Source organism: Periplaneta americana, chromosome 14 (assembly GCF_040183065.1).
Source record: "Periplaneta americana isolate PAMFEO1 chromosome 14, P.americana_PAMFEO1_priV1, whole genome shotgun sequence".
NCBI lineage: Eukaryota > Metazoa > Arthropoda > Insecta > Blattodea > Blattidae > Periplaneta > Periplaneta americana.
The window spans coordinates 121,626,054-121,635,490 of record NC_091130.1 but is presented as its reverse complement, the minus strand read 5'-3'; the positions used below and the strand labels follow the sequence as shown (position 1 = coordinate 121,635,490).

General features: G+C 35.8%; 1 non-coding gene across 1 annotated transcript; it reads left to right on the top strand.

Moving 5' to 3' along the window:
• The first annotated feature begins 3,939 nt into the window (after positions 1-3,939).
• Positions 3,940-4,012, top strand: TRNAY-GUA (transfer RNA tyrosine (anticodon GUA)). The gene has a single exon. It is a non-coding gene; the product is annotated as a tRNA-Tyr (tRNA).
• Positions 4,013-9,437: the final 5,425 nt, after the last annotated feature.

The following is a 9,437-nucleotide window of genomic DNA, read 5'->3' as shown; positions in this document are numbered from 1 at the left end:
TTACGCCTTCCCTCTTTTGGTATCGTCTGTCTCATTCTTGGATCTCCTGAAGTTGAACTTTATTTCTACGCCAAATTATTCTAGAGAGATATTCTCCGTATTTTTTCAATTCAGTCTGGAATTGTTTTAATTGTAGGATAATATTAAAATTCTTTTCACAAAACCCAGCAACGTTGTTATTCTGGTCACCCGCTGTCATACGTTGTGTACTTTCAAAAGTCGATTGTCTAAAACACTTTTTCGTCTCTAGAATGTGATATTTCTTCAAATATTATTTTTGTAGAATACTTATTTTTAATATAGTCTATCAATTTTCCTACATAATGTCAATCATTCTTTCGATACAAATTGTCTTATTTAACATTAAATTGAAGGGTTCAGAACCATAGTGGGCCAAGCGCCATTTACTAAAACCGTACAAGACAAGAGTTAAAATGAACTCATTACCAAAAATAGCAGATGGGGTACGTTATCAGTGGACACAAGTTTACTATACCGAGAGTTTTGATTACGTCACGAGGTGGGGAAAGGGGTCTTACCTACAAGGTACAATCATTGTACGCACAGAGCTCTCCGATGTTATATGTGCTCTCTTAGATAGTTTTCAATACCTGTTCATTTCCTGGCGTATTTAAATTTCCTGTCTTCTTCATATTCTTCTTTATTGGTCCTTCTACACTATTTCCTGTATTTACTTTTCTACACTATTTCCTGTATTTTTTTTCCTATCGCAGTCCTTCTAATTAGTACTACTTGTGTTTATCGTAAGTGCAAAGCATTTATTTCCCTTTACATTACAACTTAGTTTACGATATGCCAAAAGCAAAGAAGCCTCGGCATGTACAGGGACATCATTTTATTTTTACTAACATTTTTAATATTACCTGGCTACACCTTTGGAGAACCGGAAACACAGTTTGCTATCCCCTTCCACGACTGTAGTTCGATGATACTGGCGTAAAACACAAACAAATCCCTCTACTAGGTATAGGAGGGAAGAAAAGTAGTTCATCCATTTACGTAAACTAGGAAATATCGCGATTTTCAGTTCGATAATTTTCATTACGTTTTTGTTTAGGCCTAATCAAAATACAGTACTGTATTAAGAATAAGTGTTTTTACTCAGGAACTGAGTTATCCATGCGAATGTATTCATTATGCAGTGTATATTATACTGTCTACAGCACATTAGCGTACAATATAGAGAAAGAAGTTAAATTAAAAAATAATCATAACACATATTTTTTTTAAATGGTGGCCGTTCATTTCGATACAGACTTCAGTTCTTTTGTGCATATTATCGCACTATAGACTATTGCATCTAATTCCAATTACCAGTTTCGTCCTTCGTACTAGTAACTCATGTTGAAATAATTCTATAAAAGAGTACCTTACGTACTGTAAATTCAGTCTTCACTTCTGCCCGACTCGCACAGATAAAATTACTCAGACATGCTATCTACTGTCCGTCCAAGTGGTTATGCCACAGGACCGTAGAAAGAGGGGAAATCATGTGACAGTTAATTACTTAACGAGGCTCTTTTATTTAAGTTATTTTAAACAGCTGTATAATATTACGTAAACGTCCAATTCATAACAGAAATTAATGTTTTCAGAAAAGAGCTAAGACAGCCTAGCTTTTACAGAGGGGGGAGCAGAAGCAGGTGGGGGAAATCGGGATGTGACGTTGGAAAACGGACAGTACCTGTGCGAAAATATGATTCAATATTGAAAGCTCTTTCGTCACTGGAAAACGCGAACATATTTCTGGAACGTACTATACTCACTAACTCAGTGCTGTTTACTATATGCGGCCTTGATTCTGTGTGGAGACGGTTGAACTTCATTAGTAGAAGGAGTGGGAGTAAAGTACATTAAAAAACTCAGGTACAATAAAAATTGAAGTAAAAATAAAATGATGTCCCTGTACAATTGCAGCAATTTGTTGAGGAGTTCGGATCGCAGCACTTACATGCATTGTATGGAAAGTCGATCTACTGAGGAACAAGAGACACCATGTACAAAAACACTACAGGCATAAGGAATGTTTTAAGTTGTTGAATTTGAAGAAAGTCGAAGCTATTCCCACGAGTTCAAATATAGAATGTGATTTTTACCAAGACTTGGGCCACATGTTCGTTAGGGCAAATATTCCATTTAAAAAACTGAAACACCCATGTGTCACATCATTTTTTCAAAAATATACAGGTAGAACACTACCCCGACAATCTACTCTGCGTACGGATTATTTAGCAAAATGTTATGAAGATGTCTTAGGTGAAATTAGACAAATCTTAAAAGATGAAAAATTGTGAGTATCTATAGACGAAACGACAAATATTGGAAACAGATCCGTTGCTAATGTTATTGTTGGGGCACTTCAAACTGAAGGTGTGAGCAAAATGTTTCTATTGACATCCGAAGAGCTAGAGAAAGTAAATCATGTTACCATTGCAGTTCTGTTTTAAAAATCAATGCGATTATTGTGGTCTGACGAAATGAAAGCAGAAAAGCTTAATGAAGTATATCGTCGTGCACTGTAACAAATGCAGTCATGAAGAAGAGCAAAGTAAAATACTATGTTTTCTATGCTGTTGTATTTATATACAATATATTGTTCTGATGCAGCTACATTAATATCATGTAACACAGAACTATGTATGTTGTAATTAAATGCACAATATAAACATTAGATTATTTAATATTATGAAGTGAAATTACTGAGTAGTAAAGATAATTTGCTGCAGGAACTGTACTCTAGTTGTTATTGTAGCGACACGATGACATTCACCCCCTCCCTTCCTTGCTCCCTAATACATTACGATATAGTGAATGTAGCAGTTTACGTACACCAAATGCTCTCTCTGCTTATTGCCGTAATTCAGTGGAAACATATAGCAAGTAATACAAAGTATACACATTCAAAGTAATGAAGAGTTTGAGGAAAAAACGATGAATGTCACAGTTTTCTTAAGGTTGATGTCATTATCTAATTCAATGGATTACTGCGAAATTTAATGTTGTTCTTATGAAAAATGGTAAAAAGGAGAATTATCACCGCGAATACAGTAATCATTTCCTTTATTTTCTATAGAAACAGCACTATATCTTGCAATTATAGACTCAATTAGATCATTATGTAACCCTTAATAGAAATGTGACAGTCATCGTTTTTCCCGCAAGCTCTTCAAATGATATGTCAATCTTCATTAAACCATTGTATTCACTTAACTTTAACCCTTGCTTTCTCCGTTTCTAATAAATGGTGCTTGGCCCACTATGGCTCTGAACCCTTCAATTGTACTTAGTTCACTCTTTAGAATTACATGTAAGCTAACTAAACAAATCTACATTTTGCTATTATTATTATTATTATTATTATTATTATTATTATCATCATCATCATCATCATTATTATTAGAGCTCTCATTACCTTTATTAAAGGGATGTATGAATATAAGGCATGTGTTAATGTCGGAATTCGGGTATCATCAGAATTCATTACAACAAAAGGATTAAAACAGGGATGCGGGATGTCACCAACACTGTTTAAGATATTTCTATAATATATACTGATAAAGTGGAATAAGTCACAATATTAAAGATTTTATTAATTTGTCCCACAGAATAATATCTGTAATGTTCACAATTAATATTTGAGGAGAAAAATTCGCTCCGGCGCCGGGGATCGGTATTACAGATAATGTGGGACAAATTAATAAAATCTTTAATGTTCTCATAGCTAGCAGTGCATATTCTGTACAGATTACTGTGCACTTAACTGCGGAATCCCGGCCAAATAAGTCACTTATCTGAGTGCGCCCCTTGTATAATGGCAGTTGACTTGGACATAAAACGTCAACATATATGCCTAACTTGGAGTCTGGCCAAAAGGGAAACATTGAAGGAGGAGAGTTCGGTCTGGTGCTATGGATTGAATTCGGCGTAGCTCAGTGGTCAGAGCGCTTGGTACGTAGAACCAAGGACCCGGGTTCGATCCCCGGCGCCGAAGTGAATTTTTCTCCTGAAATATTAATTGGAATAAGTCACGCATAGGAATGGGAAAGAATATCAATAATCGCGTAATGCACATTTACTATTTGGAGATGAGCAGGTTATAAAATTACAGGACAAAGAAGATATAGAATATATGGTCCGTAAATTAATGGATGTATTTGAAGCAGGTGGATTGAAAATAAATATTACTAAAACAGAATACATAGTAATTGTAGGGATTTCAGATTACTGTATATCGATAAATCTGGTAGTGTGAAAAAGATATTATTAATAGAGTAAATTGCGCTAGGAGAGCGATTGTATTTTTTTGGAGTAGGGACATGACTAGAAATACAAAATAGTATATTCTAAAAACAGTAATCGAAAGCATACTTATATATAGTTCAAAAAGTTGGTCAATAAGTGCAAAAATGCAGAAAAGAGTGTTGGCGACAGAACTGGATGGATTACGAAGAAGTACGAGGATATTCAGACTAGAACATATAAGAAACACATATATTAGGGAAGAAATGGATGCAGAGGAAACTGTTACAGACAGAATAGAAAATAGTTCTTTACAGTGGTATGGACATGTACAACGGATGTCGGAGGAACGGTGGCCTAAATGTATCCTCAATTGGACCGTGCCAGGAAGAAGAAAGCGTGGAAGAGCTAGAAAGACATGGTATGAAGGAATACACACATCCTAGTGAAGAGGGGCATAGAAGAGGGACAATGGGAGAATAGGAAGCTCTGGAAAGCAGGAATCAAAGGCGAACTGCTGTAAAGTGGAAAGCAAGTAAATGTTATTATTATTATTATTATTATTATTATTCCATTGTTTTCTGTATTGACGTTATTTATATTTCAGTGCCATCCTTACGATTGTTATGTTTAACTTAATAGACAAAATTAATACACTAACAATTACATTAAAAACTATTGGGCACCAATGATATTGCAGAATTGGTTGCTGCTGGTCTTCGCGCCTTTTGTTTTGTTTCCTGTGGAGGTGTGTTTGTGTAGCGTAATATGGATTCAAAGAGTATGTGCGTTCTGAAAATGAGTTGTGTGTTCAGAATTTCATTTGGATGTGTTTTTGTGTGTCTGTATATTTCGTATTGTTCTATTGTGTTTTGTTTCTGGCTTTTTGGTAGGGTGTGTGGAATTTCCATGTCTGTATTGATGTCTCTGTAGGTGTGGTCAGCATTTGTGATGTATTCAGCATATGTGGAAGTGTTTTGTAATTTTGTTATGGCTGTGATGTGTTCTTTGTAACGTGTTTGAAATGATTTGCCTGTCTGTCTTATGTAGAAGTTATTGCACGTGTTACATTTGAGTTTGTATACGCCTATGTGATTGTATTTGTTTGTTTGTGTGTTGAAATATTTTTGTAGAGTATTATATGTTCTGCATGCGATGTTGTAATTTAATTTCTTGTAAAATTTAACACGGAAAAGATATATAATACATATTCCGAAGTGACGTAGTGTTAAAAGTTATGTAATCAAGATGTAGAAATAATTATTATTAATAATAATTATTATATAACAATAACTAAATTAGTTATTTAAATCCTTTAAAATCGGGAAACAAAAACTACAAAATATAATTTAATAAACCCGTATTTTTATAGGGTAAATCTTGGTAATTTCGTGGCATTGGTTATTTCGTGATATTTTTTCTTGGTTCTTTTGTGAACTATTGTAACTACTTCACAAAGCGTAGCTGTATCTTTCTGGAAACTGGACAACGTAAGCAATTTCTTCGCGGAAATTTGAATCTCGTAGGACCATTGTTTAGTTTACGAAAGAGCCAGAAAAAAATATCACGAAATAACCACTGCCACGAAATTACTAAGGTCTACCCTACTTGTTGAGTGGAAAAGATGGTAGTTTTACATCTGCCAGTACAAGTAAAAATAAAGCATAGCTTATAAATAAATGAACCAATAATTTAAATTTTAAGAAAGGTCATTAGTATCAATCTTTTTCACTAGAATGCATATTCAACAATCTCCAAGGTCAATTTTGAATCAATAACAGAACGTCAACTGCAGAACGAACAAGATGCAAGTGTTTCCTGATAATACCTGTGCCAATATACGTTACGCCAATATAGTTTATGAACAATTAACCTCATCCCCAAACGCTGTGGGACAGATTACGGTCCACTAGTCATAAAGTTCTTAAACATATCTTAGAAATTCATTGCATTCGATGACGTTCTGCCATAGTTAATGTATAATGTAGTGATGTAGAGAATTTCAGTAATTATTTTACTCTCTTTTATATGTAGACCTAATGTATTTAAACGTTTCATTCGATTACAGGTCAGTTTAATTTAAATAACTGTTAAATTTCAACGCTAAATGTAGTATTTGTTGATATTGCATCCAATAAATCATCACCAAAATCAATATGCAAGTACACATAACAACAAGCATTTCAAATATGAATTACGATGGACAATGGGCAGTGATATACGTATGTTTGTGTGTGATAACATGGGATTGTAAATGCTGTTTGAAATAATAAATTGAAACAAAGTTTTCTATCATATGCTTTATAACTACAAGACAGTAAATGTTTAAATACATATTAGAGAGCTGCAGAACAGCGCTTACAACAGGTTTAGATTCGACCGGTCAAAGAACATTCGACAAGGTTGAGTTTACGAACGAATGTTCGAATTTCAACCGTTTACTCCTTATGTCTTGCAGGCTAGATAGAACACTACGCGCACTTCATCATACATGAAACTGACATTTTCATTAACAATAAAAATTGAAGGAAATTTACTTTGTCTTATTAAAAAATGTGTTTGCTTGATATAGACCTATAATTGATTGGACACTTAAATACACTTATCTTCACAACTAATACATAAATGAATAAAGAGACACCAGCAATAACAAGAACAAAGGACGAGAGAAAATTAAGTTGAAAGTTTCAGCCATATGGCAACATCGCCGGTAACACGCTCTTCTTTCTTCTCATAATACGAACTCAGGCCTGTATTTCGAGGGAGCTATCTTCCACATCGCTCTCTGACTACAACGTTGCAATGTGTTCGCATAGTTCAGTGATTTGAAATCAGTTGTTTTTAAATAATTTCAAGGGAAAAATTGTTCCGGGGCCGGGTATCGATCCCGGGACCTCTGGTTGAACGTACCAGCGCTCTCCCAACTGAGCTACCCGGGAACTCCACCCGACACCGTCTCAACTTTTCCGTTTATATCCACACAACTCGCGTGGGCTGACGAAATGCCAGACACCCACATCGAGTGCTTACAAACTGTGTGACTTGGAATTGTGGTTTTCTGTTAACGTACACAGTGACGTATATATTACGGGAGTTCCCGGGTAGCTCAGTTGGGAGAGCACCGGTACGTTCAACCAGAGGTCTCAGGATCGATACCCGGCCCCTGAACAATTTTTCCCTTGAAATTATTCAAATCTGATTTACAGGAAGCTTCAACTGAAAGACTAGATTTGCATAGTTGTTTTTAGATTAAATTTATATGAAAATCGTCCACGATACTGAAATACGCCAGAGGGATAACTGATTCTTTATTCGATTTTATATCCATGGACAAAAATCACGATCCTACTTGCGAAAGTTACCGACTAATAGGGAGTTAAACACTTGGGAAAAAAACATTGTTTCCTGAGAAAACTATGAACATTTCACCAATATGGTATTACATATTTTTGTTACATACATGAACTAATCGCTCTGAAAATGTGCTGGGCTATTTCACTTTCACCTTTTATATGTCTTAATCTTTTTGCATTATCTGGTTGCCAATAGACATGTATTCTCCTAAGATCTGGATGCAGGGCAAAGCGAGATTCGTTCATAAAGAGAATGCACCATTGTTCTCTACTCAGTTTTCGTGTTGATGGGAAGGTAAAATAATGCTGTCCTCGATTTGCGTGCCGAAGAGTTGCAAATTGGCATGAAAATTATCTTCCACGTAACAATTTATTTCTCAGAATATGACGTGAAATTGCTACACCCTAGGACTGTATCTCAATGTGGTTATTTTTATACCTTTTTTTATCGAAGGCTCTTAGAAAAAGAAATGTGTCTCGTGCAGCAGTTTTAATTCTGATTTATCTAGGTGCAGAACCTCTGATTGAGGTACTCGGCAATATTTACTTGTATTACAAGCCAGTACAACTCACTTGACGATGTATCAGAGAAAAAACAATTCTTTGCATTCATCTGAAGTCTGATTAGTATAAAGGCTGGTTCACAATAAACCGGAAACGAGAACGAGAAAGGAAAAATTGTTAAAATGGTATATATTTAAATGTGAGCATTCACAATCAACGAGAAGCTTGCCGGAGCCCGGGAACGGGAACGTGAGGTTGTCCAAGTTTCAACTTTGCCGTTCTTGTTTCCGATCACAGCCTTCTAGATTCATTCTCATGCCATGATAAAGCTATTTGATCGTCATGTATTTTGTAGCACGGAGGTTATGACAATTTCTTCTTCATGCAAGGTTTCTAACTAACTCAGATATTCAGTAGAATCACTTTCAATATATGCTAACGTGCATATGTGACCAGATTACCACGTGAATTGAATTCTTAAATATTCTTTGTCATATATTCCGAAGTTGATTAACCTGTGTTTATGTTGGCTGGTTTGCTCTTATGAGAGAACGACATTGGTCAATTATACACATATCAGATTGCGTAATATAGACTTTACATATAGTTGTCATGCATCTCGATATGCATAGCCGTTTCCTTGTTGGTTTATTGTGAATCAAAGATCTTCACTTTCACGTCCTCAGTTTCCAATTCTCGTTCCCGGTTTATCGTGAACCAGCCTTAATACGTAGCTAGTCGGCGTTGTATGCAATGGAAGGAAAAAGTTGATTAACTTGTGTTTATGTTGGCTGGTTTGCTCTTATGAGAGAACGACATTGGTCAATTATACACATATCAGATTGCGTAATATAGACTTTACATATAGTTGTCATGCATCTCGATATGCATAGCCGTTTCCTTTTTGGTTTATTGTGAATCAAAAATCTTCACTTTCACGTCCTCAGTTTCCAATTCTCGTTCCCGGTTTATCGTGAACCAGCCTTAATACGTAGCTAGTCGGCGTTGTATGCAATGGAAGGAAAAAAGGAACTGCCCACCATATCCAAGTATTTCCTGGTCTAGTTGCCTCATGAGTGAATGAAGGACGGATAGAAGAGAAAATTTCTCTCCGGCACCGGGACTAGAACCCGGGTTTTCGGCTTTACGTGCTGACACACTATCCACTAAGCCACGCCGGATTCCAGTTCCGATACCGGATCGAATCCCCTCAGTTTAAGTTCTATCGCTCAGTTTTCTCTTTGGTGGCCTACCCTCATGTACTGTGTCACAGAATATGTGACAGTGACACAATGTCCAACGCACTATGTACAGAGGTGC